The sequence below is a fragment of the Salvelinus sp. IW2-2015 genome, linkage group LG13, assembly GCF_002910315.2.
Source record: "Salvelinus sp. IW2-2015 linkage group LG13, ASM291031v2, whole genome shotgun sequence".
NCBI lineage: Eukaryota > Metazoa > Chordata > Actinopteri > Salmoniformes > Salmonidae > Salvelinus > Salvelinus sp. IW2-2015.
Genome location: NC_036853.1, coordinates 7,555,638 through 7,574,887, shown reverse-complemented (window position 1 = coordinate 7,574,887; position 19,250 = coordinate 7,555,638). Strand labels below are relative to the sequence as shown.

The 19,250-nt window shown below is 51.5% G+C and overlaps 1 long non-coding RNA gene and 1 pseudogene across 1 annotated transcript in view; both read left to right on the top strand.

Moving 5' to 3' along the window:
* LOC111972053 (uncharacterized) overlaps window positions 1-4,547 on the top strand; it is a 55,947-nt gene extending 51,400 nt beyond the window's left edge. The window contains exon 4 of the long non-coding RNA XR_002878359.2: window positions 3,562-4,547. This is a non-coding gene — a long non-coding RNA (uncharacterized lncRNA). The remainder of the gene's footprint in view (window positions 1-3,561) is intronic.
* Window positions 4,548-5,600: 1,053 nt separating this feature from the next.
* The window catches only part of LOC111972052 (very-long-chain 3-oxoacyl-CoA reductase-A-like), a 28,121-nt pseudogene continuing 14,471 nt past the window's right edge, over window positions 5,601-19,250 (top strand).

Here is a 19,250-nt window from a genome sequence, read left to right as displayed (position 1 = left end):
TGTGTGTGTGTATCCTCTCAACCTGGACCGAGTCTGATGCACACCTGTCACTCTGCCTCCAGAAGAAAAAAGTCCCAGGTAATTATCCACTAGACTGTATAAGGCTCTGGTGAAAGGTAGTGCACGAATAAAGGGAATAGGGGTGCCATTTTAGACGCAGCCATTGGCTGTAGGCATGGGATGAAACAAAACTACACTGTTAAATTCTCCATAGATATAGAGACAACAGAGGTGGGTCCTCTGCCCTCTGTCCTTTGACCTCTGCCCACCTCAACATTTGCCCATTAAATGGTACTCTACATAACATTGAATTACTCTGCGGTAGCAGCTCCATCCAAATATAAATACTGTATGTATTATTTATTTTCAAAAGTTGTCAAAGATTAGGTAGCCTAAACATGGCAGTTTCATTGTGTAATTGTGACCAGGTTAGAATCCAACCAATTCTTGAAAAGTTCTGTGTCCTGTGGCGGTTCTGACAATTTAAAAAAAAAAATGTTAAAAAGTTCAAACAATTTCAGAACCAGAGAAACAATTTAAAGTCTTGTTTATGATCAATGTTTCCACTTCTATATATATTAGACTATTAATATATAGGTTACGGCCAGCACATAGTATTATAGTGTAGTACACATAGTATTATAGTGTAGTACACATAGTATTATAGTGTAGTATACATAGTATTATAGTGTAGAATACATAGTATTATAGTGTAGTACACATAGTATTATAGTGTAGTACACATAGTATTATAGTGTAGAATACATAGTATTATAGTGTAGTACACATAGTATTATAGTGTAGTACACATAGTATTATAGTGTAGTACACATAGTACTCAGCGTCAAATAGGATGCAGTTGACTTTGATTTGAAGGAAAAACTGAAGAAAAGCAGAATTTACATCATTACAAATTGCACTGAAAATACATACTACATGGCCTAGCTAGAAGACAGGACAGTTAAAACATATTACAGGACATTTATTTATTGAAGATATTGGAGAGCTAGAGTGACTGTCTGACAGCAGAGTAGTGTTTCTTAGCCGGTTCACAGTTATACAGATGATGCAGGATTAGACCATTAGAATATACAGATGTCCTTTGAACTACCAAATAATATTGTGTGTGTGTGAGAGAGATAAAATAGAGTGTGTGTCAGTATACAGTATGTAAGAGGGGTGTCTGGAAGGGTGTGTGTGTGTGTGTCTGTTTCAAGAGTGTGTGTCAGTATACAGTATGTAAGAGGGGTGTCTGGAAGGGTGTGTGTGTGTCTGTTTCAAGAGTGTGTGTCAGTATACAGTATGTAAGAGGGGTGTCTGGAAAGGTGTGTGTGTGTGTTTGCACGTGTGTGTGTGTGTGTGTGTGTGTGTGTGAGAGAGAGAGAGATAGAGGATGTGTATGAATATATTGATTGGTGAAATTTTATGTCCTCTCCCTAAGAAATTTAATACATTTTAGCATGATATAGTTAGACTCTTTTGCTTGCAAAATCATGTAGCCTTTAAGTACGACCTTGTGTGGCCTACTGATTTGATTTAACCTTTGCAGATATTATCACGGTACTGTAATTTCTCAAAATATTAGAAAGACGTTAATTACTTATCAAAATGTCTTATGTTCTGTGTCGTAAAAGTAAGACATTAGTAAATTGCTTGTTAGTTTGTTAGGGAGTGTTTGATGAAGTTAGAACTGAAATTCTTGATACAAACATGGTAAGACTCGGGCTCGGGCTCGGGCTCGGGCTCGGGCTCGGGCTCGGGCTCGGGCTCGGTAAAGTATTGCTGTTATTCTCAGTGTGAATACGCGCTCTACTCGTTTGTGAAGGAGCAGGCAGTTTGATGGTATATTTGAAAACTGTGGTACTGTGACAGAATCATACGTTTGTCAAGAAACCGGGTATTTTGTTCTTTACTCTTACACAGATATTATATTGTGTATTTCAAATGTTGTCAAAGATAAGAGCAATTAGATTGCCTTAATGTGGCAGTTTCAGTGTGGAATTGTGACCAGGTTAGAAATAATCAGATWWAAAAAAAAAAATGCAAGGTCTGTAAATTCACGTTGTATTTTGAAGCACATGCAGTATGTGCCAGCAGGGAAGAGCTTGAAAAATGTATGCACAGCTGTATGCATATTTGTACATACCTTGTCTGTGGAGAAAAAGTTCCCTAAACATCATGAACAATTGCTTTAATATTGAGAGGACATAATATTGGAGCACATGAGCAGCCGAGCTGGGGGCTGTTAGATGAGTGTCGCTGTCCACTGAACGGTGGTGCTGAACTGTTGCGCTCTCTGTACGACTTCAAGGGGCCATTTTAAACACTTAACACATCAAAGAAAATATTGATTGGTATATTTTATTACAAATGTCAAATGTGAACTTTAAGTACAAAACAGAGATAAACATACACATGSTGATTGTTTGAAACGGGGGGAAAAGTGATATGCACTGGACAAAAGAGAGGGGAAAGTGTAGCAGCCCACGCGATACTAGTGGAGTAACTGTGTGTGTTTCAGGGGAAATGTATGTAACACCCAGGTGTTTCAGAATATTGTCAAGATGAGAGTCCATATATTTTCTGTAATTCTGAATGAGTTGTATGTCCCATTCCAACTGCACAAGACGCTGAAATGTGTTTGAGTCAAATAGGATGCATTTGACTTTGACTTGAAAGAAAAACTGAAGAAAAGCAGAATTTACATCRTTACAAATTGCACTGAAAATACATACTACATGGCCTAGCTAGAAGACAGGACAGTTAAAACATATTACAGGACATTTATTTATTGAAGATATTGGAGAGCTAGAGTGACTGTCTGACAGCAGAGTAGTGTTTCTTAGCCGGTTCATACAGSCAGTTATACAGATGATGCAGGATTAGACCRTTAGAATATACAGATGTCCTTTGAACTCCCAACGCTGAAATGTGTTTTATATTTTCCATCAAATAGGCTGTTGCAATGTCAATAAATGCCTTATTTTTAATGTGTTACCGGGGACACTATTTCTGTTAATGTATAATCGGTGTGTGTCTGCGTATAGGTCTTTATGAATACATACCTGTCTATAATTCATCACGTGATGTTCCATAAAAAAAAATGCATGCGCAAACACATATATATATATATATTCTCTAAAAGAGAAAATGTTGTTGCGTGGCATGATGTATGGAATTGTTGCTAAATAAGCTGTTGGGTGTTTGAGTAGCCGACACAGTCGTGTAGAATATTTACRTATAATTTTTTTGTTTATTGTGCATTGTCATATTTGAAACCATGGCAGAAAATCATAATGACAGGTTGAGGAAGTTGTTGTGAGTTATGTTATGTGGTAAATATAACTACCTCTTCATTGGAGATGAGAAAGGTGTTGGATATTTGCAGCATTGATATGATTGTTTTGAAATCATTCTGAAATATCTGTGCGTGAATGGGGTGATGAATTGTTGATTTCACCTCTTATTTTTGGACATTTAAAAAAAATCTCTCTATTTTTGGCTGGGGTGTCATTGTGTATTGCTAACGTTATGGGCTGACGCATAATCACTGTTTTTCAGATGTTCGTGGTGGGGGCTCAGAGCAGTGTGAATAACTACTACTGACGTAACTCACAAAACAGATGGACGTGACATATGAAGAGTGCTGAATATATGAATGTATTTTTATCCTAATTTACAATTACATGTGGAATTGTTGTATTCATTTGATGGGTATAGACTGTAAGTCATGTCTCTTTGATGCACATTCATAAGATCTCAAATGCTGAAAGATCTTTTCAAAATACTCATTGATTGTAAATGTTTTTGCCCCTTTGTTTTTGTTGATGTCTTTAATTTAGAGATTAATTCTGATGGACCTTTATAAAATGGCTCTATAGTTGGTAAAGTTAAGTTACATCACATTCATAAGCTATCTAAGCAGGATGATAAATAAAATAGGCTACCTCTTAATGAATAACCCCTGTTTGAGTAATATCCTATCATCTGAAGAGATATATTCATGTAAGAATATTCTGTAAGTTTGCTACTATGCCAAATAGGCTATGTTACAAAAGTGAGATAAACGTCTGATACGCCAGTTCATCCAAGCCATAACGTAGGCGCTACCTATCACGTATATATCGAATGATCTTCACTTCTGTCAAAGAATGCAAATGATTGAATGATGACTTGTCAAAAGTCAATCGTTTTTTCCTACTAAGCACATTTTGCTGAGCACATTGCATTGGTAAAATGTTCTAAGGCATTTGTGGTTTGTTCATATTTCATGTGAAGTTACATGTCGGTGCAAGCATACAGCTAATAGACTATGGCGACAGCGGGGTGTCTTCAAGGCAAGAATAGCCTAGGATACACTGTTGTGAGACGCTCTGTCTGGATTGCTAGCTGACGCACTGTACCTCAAAATGCCCAACAACAAGTTTACATTTTTCTACAGTCGTGACATCGCGCAAAGGAGACGCATATTCTCTCAATAATCAKGTTCGAGTTGTCATTGTGGCTCACAAATGTACAGTGCAACGGAATAAAATGTTAGAAATTCACTGACTGTCTCTCTGTTTATGTAATCACACATCCACCCCTCCTCTTCCGTGTTTGGGAAATTTACTCAGAGACAGAAGAGGAAGCGAGACATCTCACTCTCATTTTCTCTGGTTCATATTCAACTGAGCAGACCAGACACAGCTGCAAATGCATTGGTGCTAATGAGAGACCCCTTAAGCAGACCGGAACTTAGATTTTTTTTTGTCACAGTTGTGGGAGTGGGACGTCTTTATGAATCCACCATCTTTGATTTACTATGGAGAGACAGTAGTCTCGCGAAACATGAGAATAGAATGAAACCGGCCAGATGGGGTTTGTAGTTTTTATGGGGGGGAGTTGCTCTTGTTCACGCGCGCCTCTAAGATCTCATAAAATGTCAGCAAAAAAAACACGCGTGTGCTTATAAGCTTTCACTGTGAAATGTAAAATAAAATACAATTGTATTCGTCACATGCTTCGTAAACAATAGGTTTAGACTAACAGTAAAATGCTTACTCACACATACCCTATCACATGTTGTAATTATCAATATAATGGTACCACGGTGCTTAAAATAGGCGAATGAGTCATGTCCAGAAGGGTGCGCGCTGATACCAATGATAGACATTTCTTTATCGAATGGCGTCTTTCCAAAAGCTCTCCGGGAGGCTGGTGGATAGATTATTGTTCGACCAATCGGAGCATCCTTCCATTCATAAAGTGGTGTGGACAGTTTTTTTTGAACGCGTGGGTTTGGAGGGTTTCATAACCCTGACTGAAACTGAAAAACCTGTTCGACAAGAGCCAATAAAAGGCTCGGAAAAGAAGTTGCCGTAATGTGCGCCCAATCGCTCCTCACCTAGGACCTACATGTGACCCCCCCTCCTCACACACAAAATTGCATGAATGGGAATAGACTCTTCGTGATTGACATGTAAATTCACCAAAGTGTGGGCCGTTTCTATTGGTAGACAGCTGTTGTAGCCAATCACGAGTGGAGGTGGGTTTGCAGGCAGCCGTAGAGTAGGTGGTGGGCGTGTGCTTAAATCTGGATAGACGAGTGTTGGGGGAGTTGTGGGAGTGTGACGCTACAACCACCTTATAAAGGGACTCACGGTGTGTCTTGAAATTAGAGCACGTTGCCTAAATTTGAGGTCTCCACACAGTCACTAAAAAGCCGCTGTCATGCATTCGTTGAAGGTGGACGACATGCTTCATATGACGGAGACGCCACTCTTCTGGGTCGGGACATTCACCGTGGCCTCACTGTCTTTATGGGTGCTCCACCGACTCCTCCAAGGTTTTCGGATTTGGGTCTTGGGAAATGGACAGTTGCTCTCTCCGAAATTGGGCAAATGGGCAGGTGAGTTGGTCACACGAATTCCTTACGAAAAAACCCAAGTCACGAAGGCTGTTCAATAAGCCCTGAACTCGACAATAAAATGTCAACATTGGGATATTTCAGGGAAACTTTGCAATTCCCCAAAAAGCTGTATTCTCATCATTTTTGACTATCAGCGACATTAGAAAGTTGAGTTGTATAACAGGGCTATCGAGTAAACGCACTAACTGGTTAACAAGATCATGCTTATTGGCTAAATCTGTTTTGTGTGTGTGTGTGTGTGTGTGTGTGTGTGTGTGTGTGTGTGCGCAACACCCGCACTTCAGCACCGCTGACTGATGTTCCAGAACCCAAACCAGCGTTGTTTTTCGCCCTCCTTTAGAATCGACAAAGATGTCCAGTATAGATGAACCACAAACCAATTTGCGCACGTTGTGCACTCATTCAGAGATCTGTCATGTGTTGTGGGTGAGCATTCATCCAGCGGCACACTGGGCAACAATTGCCCATCCACTTGATGTAGGAACAACCTGTCCAATTCTATAAATATAGATGCCTAATGTTGACATCGTTGGGTTATTCAACAGTTTATATATTTGGTCATGCGTACTGTGTTACCATGTTTTTTTTGTTGACGCAATGGGTTATCAAATATATTGATCTTTGATTATTAGTTTGTTTGCCTCTGGCTGTATTTGGTCCAATTCGTATCCAGACAGTTTCTCGTTTCAAAATTGTATTTTTGTGTGTTAAAACTATAGGGCTTTCTGTCGCCGTTTTGGTCATCTAGAAGTTTGTCTTCGCTGTGTAGACATGTTTAGGATCGTGTCTTTGCATAATGCGGAGACTAATCTCGTTGGAATAGCTTTGGCCTAGCTTGACCCAGTTATCCAGTCTCCTCATTCGAGAATACTACTGCGTCTGGAGGAGAAGCGCGTTTTCGTCTTGCTGCGCAATTGGCCCATCGCGCACTCCATAGCATCCGGATAGGTTTTATCTTAGACGTTCTCATATGCAAAACGGCCACATCTTTCTCTGCATCATGACGCACGTTTGTCTAAAAAAATTTTTTTTCTGGGTTTGGAATGATATTTTAATTTGGTACAAAATGAATGACATGTGCGTTTAAGGAATCGAACACGTGTCACATTGATATAATGACCTAGTTTGATATACTCTCGGTTTCTATGCCTCGGGGTTCGGGTTTGTCTGCGCTCTAGCTCTGTGATCGGTTATTACCTTGTCATAGATTCAAAAAATCATTCTCATGTTGCATGGACGTTCGTATGTAACCATTATAGGTATGTAGTCAATCTCCACATTGATTGTTACACATTGGGGTTTGGCAGGCTGGAGGGTGGAGACGCGGGTTTGGTGGGTGGGTGGAGACGCGGGTTGTGGGGGGGTGGGGGGGTGGAGACGCGGGTTGGGGGGTGGAGACGCGGGTCGAGTGGTGGGGGAGTGGAGGTGGGGGGGTGGAGAGATGCGGTGTAGAGTGGTTGGGGGGGTGGAGACGCTGGTGGGAGGGGTGGAGATGCGGGTAGAGTGGTGGGGGGGTGATGCTGGTGGGTGGAGATGCAGGCGGGGGTGGAGACACGGGTAGAGTGGTGGGGGAGGAGTGGAGACGCGGGTAGAGTGGTGGGAGAGTGGAGACGCGGGTAGAGTGGGGTGGGAGAGTGGAGACGCGGGTAAGAGTGGTGGGAGAGTGGAGACGCGGGTAGAGTGGTGGAGAGTGGAGACGCGGGTAGAGTGGTGGGAGAGTGGAGACGCGGGTAAGAGTGGTGGGAGAGTGGAGACGCGGGTAGAGTGGTGGGGGGGGGTGGCAGCCGCGGGTCCGAAGTGTGGGGGAGTGGAGACGCGGGTCGAGTGGTGGGAGGGGAGTGGAGACGCGGTAGAAGTGGTGGGGGGGGGGGTGGAGACCAAGGGTGTGAGTGGAGACGCGGGTCGAGTGGTGGGGGAGTGGAGACGCAGGTCGAGGTGGGTGGGGGAGTGGAGACGCGGGTGAGGTGGTGGGGGGGTTGGGGGGGGGTGGAGACGCGGGTAGAGTGGTGGGGGGGGTGGAGACGCGGGAAGAGTGGTGGAGACGCGGGTAGAGTGGTGTGGGGGTGGAGACCCAAGGGGTGTGAGTGGAGAGACGCGGGTAGAGTGTGTGGGGAGTGGAGAACGCGGGTAGAGTGGTGGGGGGGGGTGGATGACCAAGGGGTGTGAGTGGAGACGCGGGTAGAGTGGTGGGGGAGTGGAGACGCGGGTAGAGTGGTGGAGGGGGTGGAGGCCAAGGGGTGTGAGTGGAGACGGCGGGTAGAGTGGTGGGGGAGTGGAGACCGCGGGTAGAGTGGTGGGGGGGGTGGAGACCAAGGGGTGTGAGTGGAGACGCGGGTGTCGAGTGGTGGGGGAGTGGAGACGAGCGGGTAGAGAGTGGTGGGGGTGGAGACCAGGGGTGTGAGTGGGAGACGCGGGTAGAGTGGTGGGAGTGGAGACGCAAGGTTGAGTGGAGACGCGGGTAGAGTTGGTGGGGGAGTGGAGACCGCGGTAGAGTGGTGGGGGGGGAAGTGGAGCAAATGAGATCGCGGGTAGAGGTGGGTGGGGGGGGTGGAGACCAAGGGGTGTGAGTGGAGACGCGGGTAGAGTGGTGGGGAAGTGGAAAAAGACCAAGGGGTGGGAGTGGAAGACGCGGGTAGAGTGGTGGGGGGGGGTGGAGACCAAGGGGTGGAGGTTGTGGAGAACGCGAGGGTTAGAGTGGTGGGGGAGTGGAGACTCGCGGGTAGAGTGGTGGGGGATGGAGACCGCGGGTGAGTTGGACATGGGGGGAGTGGAGACAAGCGGGTCGAGTGGTGGGAGGAGTGGAGACACGCGGTCGAGGGTGGGGGGGGCCGTCGGAGTGTGGTGGACGACAAGGGGTGTGAGGGGAGACGCGGGTAGAGTGGTGGGGGAGTGGAGACGTGGGGTTAGAGTGGGTGGGGGAGGTGGAAGAACGCGGGTAGAGGTGGGGGGTGGTGGAGAACGCGGGTAGAGTGGTGGGGGGGGATTGAGACTAGCGGGAAAGAGTGGTGGAGGACGCGGGCATAGCAGTGTGGGGGGTGGGGTGGAAGAACCAAGGGGGTGTGAGTGGAGACGCGGGTAGAGTGGTGGGGGAGTGGAGACGCGAGGTAGAGTGGGGGGGGGGTGGCGAACCAAAGGGGTGTGAGTGGAGACGGCGGGTAGAGTGGTGGGGGAACGGTGAGACCAAGGGTGGTGAGTGGAAGCGCGGGTGAGAGTGGGTCGTGGGGGATGTGGAAGTACCAAGGGGTTGTGAGTGGAGACTGGCGGGTAGTAGTGGTGGGGGGGGGTGGAGACAAGGGGTGTGAGATGGAGACGCTGGCGTAGATTGTGGTGGGGGAGTGGAGACGCGGGTAGAGTGGCTGGGGAAGTGGGCGAGCGCGGGTCGAGTGGTTGGGGAGTGAAGAACGCGGTCGAGTGGGTGGGGGAGTGGATGACAGCAGGGTCGATGGGTGGGGGGGGGGAGACCAAAGGGGTGTGAGTGAGAACGTCGGGTAGAGGAGGTGGGGGAGGTGAGAACGTGGGTCGAAGTTGTGGTGTGGGGAGTGGAGACGTCGGGTAGAGTGGTGGGGGGGTGGAGACGCAGGGTGAGTGGTGGGGGGGGTGGAGACCGCCCAGGCCGGGAAGAGTGGTGAGACGGCGGAGAGTGGTGGGGGGGGGTTGGAGACCAAGGGGGTGTTGTGAGTGGGAGCACCGCGGGTAGAGATGTTGGGGGGAGTGACGCGGCGTAGAGTGTGGGGGGGGGGTGGAGAAGCCAGAAGGGGTGTTGGAGGTGGATGACGCGGGTAGCCGGGTGGAGGAGCCATGGGGTGGGAGTGGACAGACGCGGGTAGAGTGGGTGGGGGGTCGGACGACAAGGGTGTGAGTGTAGACGGGAGAGGTGCGGGGAGTCGATGCGGTAGAGTGGGGAGTGGAGAACGCGGGCAGAGGTGGTGGGTGGGGGAGACGTGGTTGGAGGGAAACGCAGGGTAAGCAGTGGTGGGGGAGGTGAGACGCGGGTGAGTGTGGGGGGTGGAAGACGCGGACGCGGGTGAATGGTGGGGGGGGTGGAGACGCGGGTATGGCAGTGGTGGGGGGGGTGGGAGACAAGGGGTGTGAGTGGAGACGCGGGTAGCAGTGGTGGGGGAGTGGAGAGCGCGGGTAAGAGGTGGATGGGGGAGCGGTGGAGACGCGGGTTCGAGTGAGTGGGGGGAGAGTGGATGACGCGGGTGGTGGATTGAGGGGAGTTGGAGACGCGGTAGAGTGGTGGGGGAGTGGAGACGCGGGTGAGTGGTTGGGGGAGTGGAGAACGCGGGTGAGTGGTGGGGAGGAGTGGAGACGCGGGTCGAGTGGTGGGGGAGTGGAGACCAAGGGGTGTGAGATGGAGACGCGGGTAGAGTGGTGGGGGAGTGGAGACGCGGGTTAGAAGTGGTGGGGGAGTGGAGACGCGGGTCGAGTGGTGGGGAGTGGAGACGCGGGTCGAGTGGTGGGGGGAGTGGAGACGCGGGTCGAGTGGTGGGGGGGGTGGAGACCAAGGGGTGTGAGTGAGAACGCGGGTACGAGTGGTGGGGAGTGGAGACGTGGGTAGAGTGGTGGGGGAGTGGAGACGCGGGTGTAGAGTGTGGGGGGGGTGGAGACGCGGGTAGAAGTGGTGGGGGGGGTGGAGAACACGCGGAAGAGTGGTGGAGACGCGGGGTAGAGTGGTGGGGGGTGGAGACCAAGGGGTGGAGTGGAGGACGCGGGTTAGGAGTGGTGGGGGAGTGGAGACGCGGGTAAGTGGTTGGGGGGGGGTGGGACCAAGGGGTGTGAGTGGAGACGAGCGGGAGAGATGGTGGGGAGAGTGGAGACAGCGGGTAAGAGTGGTGGGGGCGGTGGAAGGACCAAGGGGGTGTGAGTGGAAGACGCGGGTAGAGTGTGGGGGGCGTGGAGACGCGGTAGAGTGGGGGGGTGGAGACGCAAGGGGGTGGTGAGTGGAGACAGCGGGTAAGAGTGGTGGGGGAGTGGAGACCGGGTAAGAGTGGTGGGGGGGGTGGAGACGCGGGTACAGAGTGGTGGGGGGAGGTGGCGACGCGGGTAAGAGGTGGTGGGTGGGGGTGGAGACGCGGGAAGAGGTGGTGGGGGGGGTGGGAGACGCGGGAAGAGTTGTGGAGACGCGTGGTAGAGTGGTGGGGGGGAGTCAAGGAACGTGGGAGACCGTAGGTGGGTGGGGAGTGGAGACGCGGGTAGAGTGGTGGGGGGTGGAGACGCGTAGAGTGGGTGGGTGGAGAACGCGCGGGAAGAGTGTGGGAGTGGGACGCGGGTAGAGTGGTGGGGGGGGTGGAGACCAAGGGGTGTGAGTCGGAGAACGTGGGTAGATGTGGTGGGGGACGTGGAAGACGCGTGTAGAGTGGTGCGGGGGGTGGAGACAGGGTACTAGACGCGGGTAGATGGTGGAGTGGAGACAGCGGGTAGAGTGGGTGGGGGAGTGGAGACCGGCGGGTTTTGAGGTGGGTGGAGAACGCGGGTAGAGTGGTGGGGGGGTGGAGACCAAGGAGGTGTGAGTGGAGACGCGGGTAGAGTCGGTGGGGGGGAGTGGAGACCAAGGGGTGTGAGTGGAGACGCGGGGTAGAACAGTGGTGGGGGTCCAAGGGAGATGGGCGTAGCGTGAGCGGGGGTAGAGAGCCTGGTGGGTGGGGAGTGGAGACGCGGCGTCAGACGTGCGGTGGGGAGTGGAGACGCGGGTGAAGTGGTGGGGGGTGCAGACCAAGCGGTCGGTGGTGGGGAGTGGAGACGCGGTGAGTGGTGGGGGAGGCGATGGGTAGACGTCTCTAGGGCGTGGAGTGGAGACTGCGGAGAGTGGTGGGGGAGGTGGAGGACGCTGGGTAGAAGTGGTGGGGGCGTGGAGACGCGGGATAACGTGGTGGGGGGAGAACGCGTGCGTAGAGTGCGTGGGTCGGGTGGAAGACCAAGGTGTAAAGGCGGTGATGGTGGGAGTGGAGACGCGGGTAGGTGCGTGGGGGGGGGGAGACCGGGTCGGAGTCGAGACGTAGAATGTGGTGGGGAGTGGAGACGCGTACGAGTGGTGGGGGGGGCGGAAAGGGGTCAGTGGGGAAGTGGAAGACTGCTGGGTCGTGGGGGGGAGTTGGAGACGCGGTTGAGGGTGGCCAGTGATGGGTGGGAGACCCAGGCTACGGGGGGCGGGTAGTGGTGGTGGGTGTGGCAGACGCGGTAGAGTGGTGGGGGGTGGAGACGCGGTACGGTGGGGGGTGTGGGGGGGTGGTGAGAGATAGGGGATAGTGGGAGGAGATCGAGAGAGAGGGGTGAGTAACTGGTGGTGAGTGTGGAGGAGGGCAGCGCGGTAGACGTGGTGGGGGGGGGTGGAGACCAAGGCCGGGTGCAGTGCGACGTAGAGCGAGGGAGACGCGCGGAGAGTGGTGGGGGGGTGGGAGACCAAGGGGTGTGATGGAGAACGCGGGTAGACGTGGTGGGGGAGTGGAGACGCGGGTAGAGTGGTGGGGGAGAGACGGGTGGAGTGGAGACGCGGGTAGAGTGGTGGAGGGGTGGACGACGCGGGCAGAGTGGGTGGGGAGGGTGGGACGCGGGTCGAGTGGTGGGGGAGTGGACGACAGCGCGGTAGAGTGAGTGGGTGAGACCCAGTCGTGAAGTGAGGACGCGTGAGACGTGCGGGGGGGCGGTGGAGGCAAGGGGTTGTGAAGTGGAGAACGCGGGTAAGATCGGTGGGGGAGTGGAGACGCGGGTAGAAGTTGGGTGGGGGAGTGGAGAACGCGGGTAGAGTGGTTGCGGGGGAGTGGAAACGCGGGGTCGAGTGCGTGGGGAGTAGGAGACGCGGGTCGAGTTGGTGGGGGGGGGTGGAGACCCAAGGGGTGTGAAGTGGAGACGCGGGTAGAGTGGTGGGGGAGTGGAGACTGGTAGAGTGGTGGGGAGTGGAGAACGCGGGTAGAGTGGTGGGGGGTGGAGACGGGTAGAGTGGTGGGGGGGGTGGAGACGCGGGTAGAGTTGGTGGGGGGTGGAGACAAGGGGTGTGAGTGGCGAACGCGGGTAGAGTGTGGGGGGGGTGGAGACGCGGATCGCAGTGTGGGGGGGGGTGGAGAGCGCGCGATCGAGTGGTGGGGGGGGTGGAGACGCGGGTCGAGATGCTGGGGGAGTGGAGACGCGGCGAGTCGGCTGGGGGGTGTTGGAGGCGCCGGGGGGGGTAGTCGTTAATGGGTGTGGAGACGCCGGGACTGGGGGGGGTTAGTGGTGGATGGGTGTGGCGACCGAGCGTAGAGTTGGTGGGTGGGTGTGGAGGCGCCGGGGGGGGTAGTGGTTATGGGTGTGGAGACGCCGGGGGGGTAGTGGTGGTGGGCTGTGGAGACGCCGGGTAGATGACGGTGGGGGGGGGTGGGAGACCAAGGCGGTGTGAGTGGAGACCGCGGGTTAGAGTGGTGGGGGGTGGAGACCAAGGGGTCTGTGAGTGGAGACCGCGGTATGAGTGCGTGGGGGAGTGTAGACGCGGGTTAGAGTGGTGGGGGGGTGGAAGACGGCGGGTAGAGTGGTGGGGGGGGTTGGAGACGCGGGAGAGTGGTGGGGGGGGTGGAGACCGCGGGTAGAGTGGTGGGGGGGTGGAAGACGCGGGAAGAGTGGTGGAGACGCGGGTAGAGTCGGTGGGGGGGGTCGGAGACCAAGGGGTGTGAGTGGGAGACGCGGGTAGAGGTGGTTGGGGGAGTGGAGTCCTGAAGCGAGTCCCAGCGCTGAGTGGGGAGGGGGTGGAGACCACAGGGGTGTGAGTGGGACGCGGGTAGAGTGGTGGGGCAGTGGAACCGCGGGTAGAGTGGTGGGGGGTGGACGACCAAGGTGTGAGTGGAGACGCGGGGTAGAAGTGGTTGGGCGGGTGAGACCGGTAGAGTTGTTGGGGGGGTGAGAACCAGGGGTGGTGAGTGGAGACGCAGGGGGTGTTGTTTAGAGTCGGTGGGGGAAGTGGAGGACGCGGGTAGAGTGGGTGAGGGGGTGGATGACCAAGGGGCAGTGTGAGTGGCAGACGCGGGTCGAGTGCTGGGGAAGTGGAGACCGCGGGTCGAGTGGTGGGGGGTGTGGAGGCGCCGGGGGGGTAGCTGGTTATGGGTGTGGAGACGCCGGCGGGGGGGGTAGTGGTGGTGGGTGTGGGAGACGCAGGTAGAGTGGTGGTGGGTGTGGAGGCGCCGGGGGGGTAGTGGTTATGGGTGTGGAGACCGCCGGGGGTAGTGGTTGGTGGGTGTGGAGACGCGGGTTAGCAGTGGTGGGGGAGTGGAGACGCGGAGTAGAGTGGGTGGGGATGGAGACGCGCGGTTAGAAGTGGTGGGGGGTGGAGACGCGGGTAGAGTTGGGGGGGTGGCGACCAAGGGGTGTGAGTGAGACCAGCGGTAAGTGTGGGGGGGGGTGGAGACGCGGGTCGAGTGGGTGGGGGCGGTGGGAGACCCATGGTCGAGTGGTGGGGGGGGTGGAGACGCGGGTCGAGTGGCTGGGGAGTGGAGACGCGGGCGGGTGAGTGGTGGCGGGGTGTGGAGGCGCCGGGGGGGTAGTGGGTTATGGGCTGTGGAGACGCCGGGGGGGGGTAGTGGTGGTGGGTGTGGAGACGCAGGTAGAGTGGTGGTGGGTGTGGAGGCGCCGGGGGGTAGTGGTTATGGTGTGGAGACGCCGGGGGGGTAGTGGTGGTGGGTGTGGAGACGCCGGGGGTGGTGGTGGGTGTAGACTCCTGGTGGCGGGGGTGGAGATGCCGGTAGTGGGCGGAGTGGACACGCCGGAGGGGGGTAGTGGTGGTGGGTGTGGAGACGCCGGGGGGGTAGTGGTTATGGGTGTGGAGACGCCAGAAGGGGGGGTAGTGGTGGTGGGTGTGGAGACGCCGGGAGGTGGTGGTGGGTGTAGACTCCTGTGGGGTGGAGATGCCGGTAGTGGGGGGAGTGGACACACGCCGGAGGGGGGGTAGTGGTGGTGGGTGTGGAGACGCCGGGGGGTAGTGGTTATGGGTGTGGAGACGCCGAAGGGGGGGTAGTGGTGGTGGTGTGGAGACGCCGGGGGTGGTGGTGGGTGTAGACTCCTGTGGGGTGGAGATGCCGGTAGTGGGGGGAGTGACACGCCGGAGGGGGGTAGTGGTGGTGGGTGTGGAGACGCCGGGGGGGTAGTGGTTAATGGGTGTGGAGACGCCGAAGGGGGTGTAGTGGTGGTGTATACGGAGGGTGGGGGGGGGGGGGTTAGAGCAGCGTTTCGTTCATTGTAAGGAACATGCACATATGTGAATGAAATGTATCGCCAGTGTGTCTGTTACTCAGGAATGGTCTGCAGCTCTCTATGCTTGTGAATGTGCTTCCCCCTAGTGGTGTGAATGGTTGTGTGTTTGGGGGGTTTTGAAAGAAAGAGTTGTACTAGAGAGAGAGCGGTGTTGCAGTTCATGTGACGAACATGCTCCGGGGCTGCTGGGTAAAGAATGCTGCACCTCTTCATTTCAGGCCCCCCCACCAGCCCCCCTCTCCTCCACTCTTCTCCACTCTTCTCCGTCTCCAGCCAGCAGCATCTCTCATCTCTCCATCCATCTCTTGATCTTTCAAAAAAAATCATTCTCTCTTTCTTTCCTTTTCGTCTTTCTCTCTCTTCACCCCCCGTCACCTAGACTTTGTCGTCACGATACAAAATATTCCCACACGGTGCTGTTCCTGTCCACTTGTCCTGTTTAGTCAGTCTGAATGGTTTGAACCAAAACTATTTTTCGATTGTCTTTTTGTTAGGAGATCCCACCGTAGCAGTGTAGCTGTTCTGTAATGGGGGTCAATAAGTGTTGATTTAGTGTCCCGAAAAATGCACAGCACCGGTTCCTTATCTGTCAGTGTCAAGTGTGTACACAACACATGGCGTAGTGCCCCATTTTGGAGTGATGTATTGCACCGTAAATACTTCAGTAATACTGATCTCTAAACCTGTCAATCAATAGCATGTTCTTTTCTGTCAGTTTCAGTCGAGAGTTCTGGGTATTGGAATCAGAATGGTTACCACCTCCTCCTTGGCAATAACTCTAAACCCATTCTCCTCTGGCCTTCTTTTCCGATGTATTGGTTGTCTCAATATAGGTGACACATTCGAGACATACGTTGACATCGTGCAAGGCTCTACAGTTGAGTTTTGTGTATTGTTTACCTCCTTGGCAATATCTCTTGACTGTAGAGCATTGGGACGCCTATGTCTCCGTATGGTCTCATAACTTTAACACCTTCTTTAGTTATTTTATTGAGAAAAATATTATTTCACATTTTTTATTTAACCAGGTAGGCCAGTTGAGAACAAGTTCTCATTTACAACTGCGACCTGGCCAAGATAAAGCAAAGCAGTGCGACAAAATCAAAGAGTTACACATAAACAAATAGAGTCAATAACACAATAGAAAAGTCTATATACAGTGTGTGCAAATGTAGTAAGATTAGGGAGTTAAGGCAATAAATAGGCCATAGAGGCAAAATAATTACAATTTAGCAATTAAACACTGGAGTGATAGATGTTGGTTGAAGGGATGTGTTCATACTGCATTGTTGCTGTGCCTTGGGCAGACAATGCACGCCAGTTTAAGTGTTGATGACAGAGTATCATAATACTATCCTGCTTGGTTTCAGAGGTGTCTGATCTCAAGTCTCTCTACAGCACCTTGGTACCCAGAGAAACCTGCTGAATCTAGACTGTTTTTTTTATTTTTTAAGTTGTATTTTTGTCTTGCAGATAAGCTTACGTACCATTTAATGCAGTGATCAATAATATTTTATATCTAATTCTCTAGACTGTCATGCAACATGCCACCATATTTGATATTTAACACAAATCGAATGACCTTAAGTGGCTTTAATTTAGAATTGTGTTTTCAAGAATCTCCAGTATCATCATTCTTAAAGGAATGCCTGTTCTGGTCGTTTAGATATCTGCTGCAGTATCACCATTCTTAAAGGAATGCCTGTTCTGGTCGTTTAGATATCTGCTGCAGTATCACCATTCTTAAAGGAATGCCTGTTCTGGTCGTTTTAGATATCTGCTGGCAGTATCACCATTCTTAAAGGAATGCCTGTTCTGGTCGTTTAGATATCTGCTGCAGTATCACCATTCTTAAAGGAATGCCTGTTCTGGTCGTATTGATATCTGCTGCAGTATCACCATTCTTAAAGGAATGCCTGTTCTGGTTGTTTAGATATCTGCTGCAGTATCACCATTCTTAAAGGAATGCCTGTTCTGGTTGTTTAGATATCTGCTGCAGTTACAGTATGTTATCATTTTAAATGAAACCCTTCTATTTATTGATGTCGATCTTTAATAAGTTAACTAGGCATCAACGGGGGGGATTAGAAAGCAACAAGTTGCCCTAAAGTCTCCTCTCTCCAAACATACCCCCGAGAGAGAAGTTGAGATGTGAAGAAAAATAAACTATTGATTTTTGTAACAAGCATGTGACCAGTAAGAGACGTCATGGACCTAAATATAGATGCTATTTTTGGTCCTGGGTGGCTCTGAAGTAGACTTTAGTAAAACATGTATTTTCTCTCTCAGCTGATTTGCTCTGCAGTATTTTTCTTCTATTCTATGTTTGTTTGCCCATGTGACTTTCTTCTTCTCCTGCTATTTAAAGCAGCGTGTGTCTGAGAGGGTGGTGGTGGTGGTGGAGGGCACGTTGGCTCTTCTACTGCAGCCCTCGCCCTCCCCCACCACACACTCCTCTCTTGGGAGGGGGCGGCTCGTTGATAGGAGGGAGAGGGGTGGGACAGATTACGCAACGAGAGGCGAGAGGCTCGCTTCTCCTCACAGAGACAGGGATCCACTTGTAGTTTGGTACCCATTTTTTGTATTTGCTACAGCGCTGTATTGTATACAGCCATGAACTGTGCTGCAATAGGAGGCTAAAATAAGGTTTCACGCACTGCTCCTATGGGTCTTCCGTTGGGGAGAATGCATTGCTGAGTGCAGACACGATATCAGCCATAGTAGGTGGTTTTCTATCCCCCTCCCTTTTTCAGTGTCAATTCCTTGACAAGGTCTAAAGAATCTCTGTTGCATGAGGCTCTAGGCTATACAGTATGTGTTTTCAGTTTCATGAGACCCTATGTGTTTTCCATGTTGCTCGATGCGACTGGGCAGCCATAGGGGGTCTGTAGAGGGAAGAGCTCAGCTTGTTGCGGTAGGCAGGCAGGGGCAGCTCCGCTGTGTGGCCGAGGGAGGGAACGTCGATATACAGCAGCTACCTCGGCTACGTAATGTGCAGCACTCTGCGCTGAGTGCAACTGATGCCCTCCCCGCTCGGGGCATCATTGAGCCAAAATTGCATTTAGGATAATTTTTTGGGTCTTGAAGGTAGATGAGATGGGAGTGAAACATTTGCGCCAATGAGACGTTCTACATTTCAATTCAACACTAAAAAGGGCTCTATGGATACACACACACACAGTAACCCCTCCCCCCACATTGGTTGTCATTGTGTTCCTGTCCTCCCAGTAGAGAAGCGTCAGCTGCTGTGATGTCACTCACGGCTGCTTGCGTAGCCCCTTTTGTGTGAGGATTGTCACCGACGTAACTCTCGCCTCACGTGAGGGGAATTAACCATTCTTCTTGTAGCCCTGGTGTGTGTGTGACTGAATTTTAACAATGAGAAGTTTGAACACAATGTTCCTTTCTGGGTCTATGAGTGGAAATGTTGAATGAATGATTTTCCAGCATCTTTTTGATCTATTGTTTTATTCCATTTCACAAGAGTACAACACAATGGGGCAGTCTATGAATGGGTCTGAAATGGCTCATATTCCCTATAGCAGTCCATGAATGAATATGAAATGGCCCCTATTCCCTATGGCAGTCTATGAATAGATCTGAAATGGCTCCTATTCCCTAGGGTGTGCTACCTAGGTATTTTTTACGTTTATTTAACCTTTTATTTAACTAGTTAAGAACAAATTCTTATTTAAAATGACGGCCTACCAAAAGGCCTCATGCGGGGATGGGAGCTGGGATTAAAAATACAAAATTAAATTAATAAAAAATATAGGACTAAACACACATCACGACAAGAGACAACACAACATAAAAGAGACCTAAGATGACAACACAGCATGGTAGCAACACAGGGTACAAGCATTATTGGGCACAGACAACAGCACAAAGGGCAAGAAGGTAGAGACAACAATACATCACACAAAGCAGCCACAACTGTCAGTAAGAGTGTCCATGATTTGAGTCTTTGAATGAAGAGATTGAGATTAAAACTGTCCAGTTTGAGTGTTGCAACTCGTTCCAGTCGCTAGCAGTTGCTACCCTATTGGAACCCTGGTCAAAAGCGGCCCACCATTTTAGGTGATAAAGTTACATTTCAGATGTACTATCATGCCACACACAC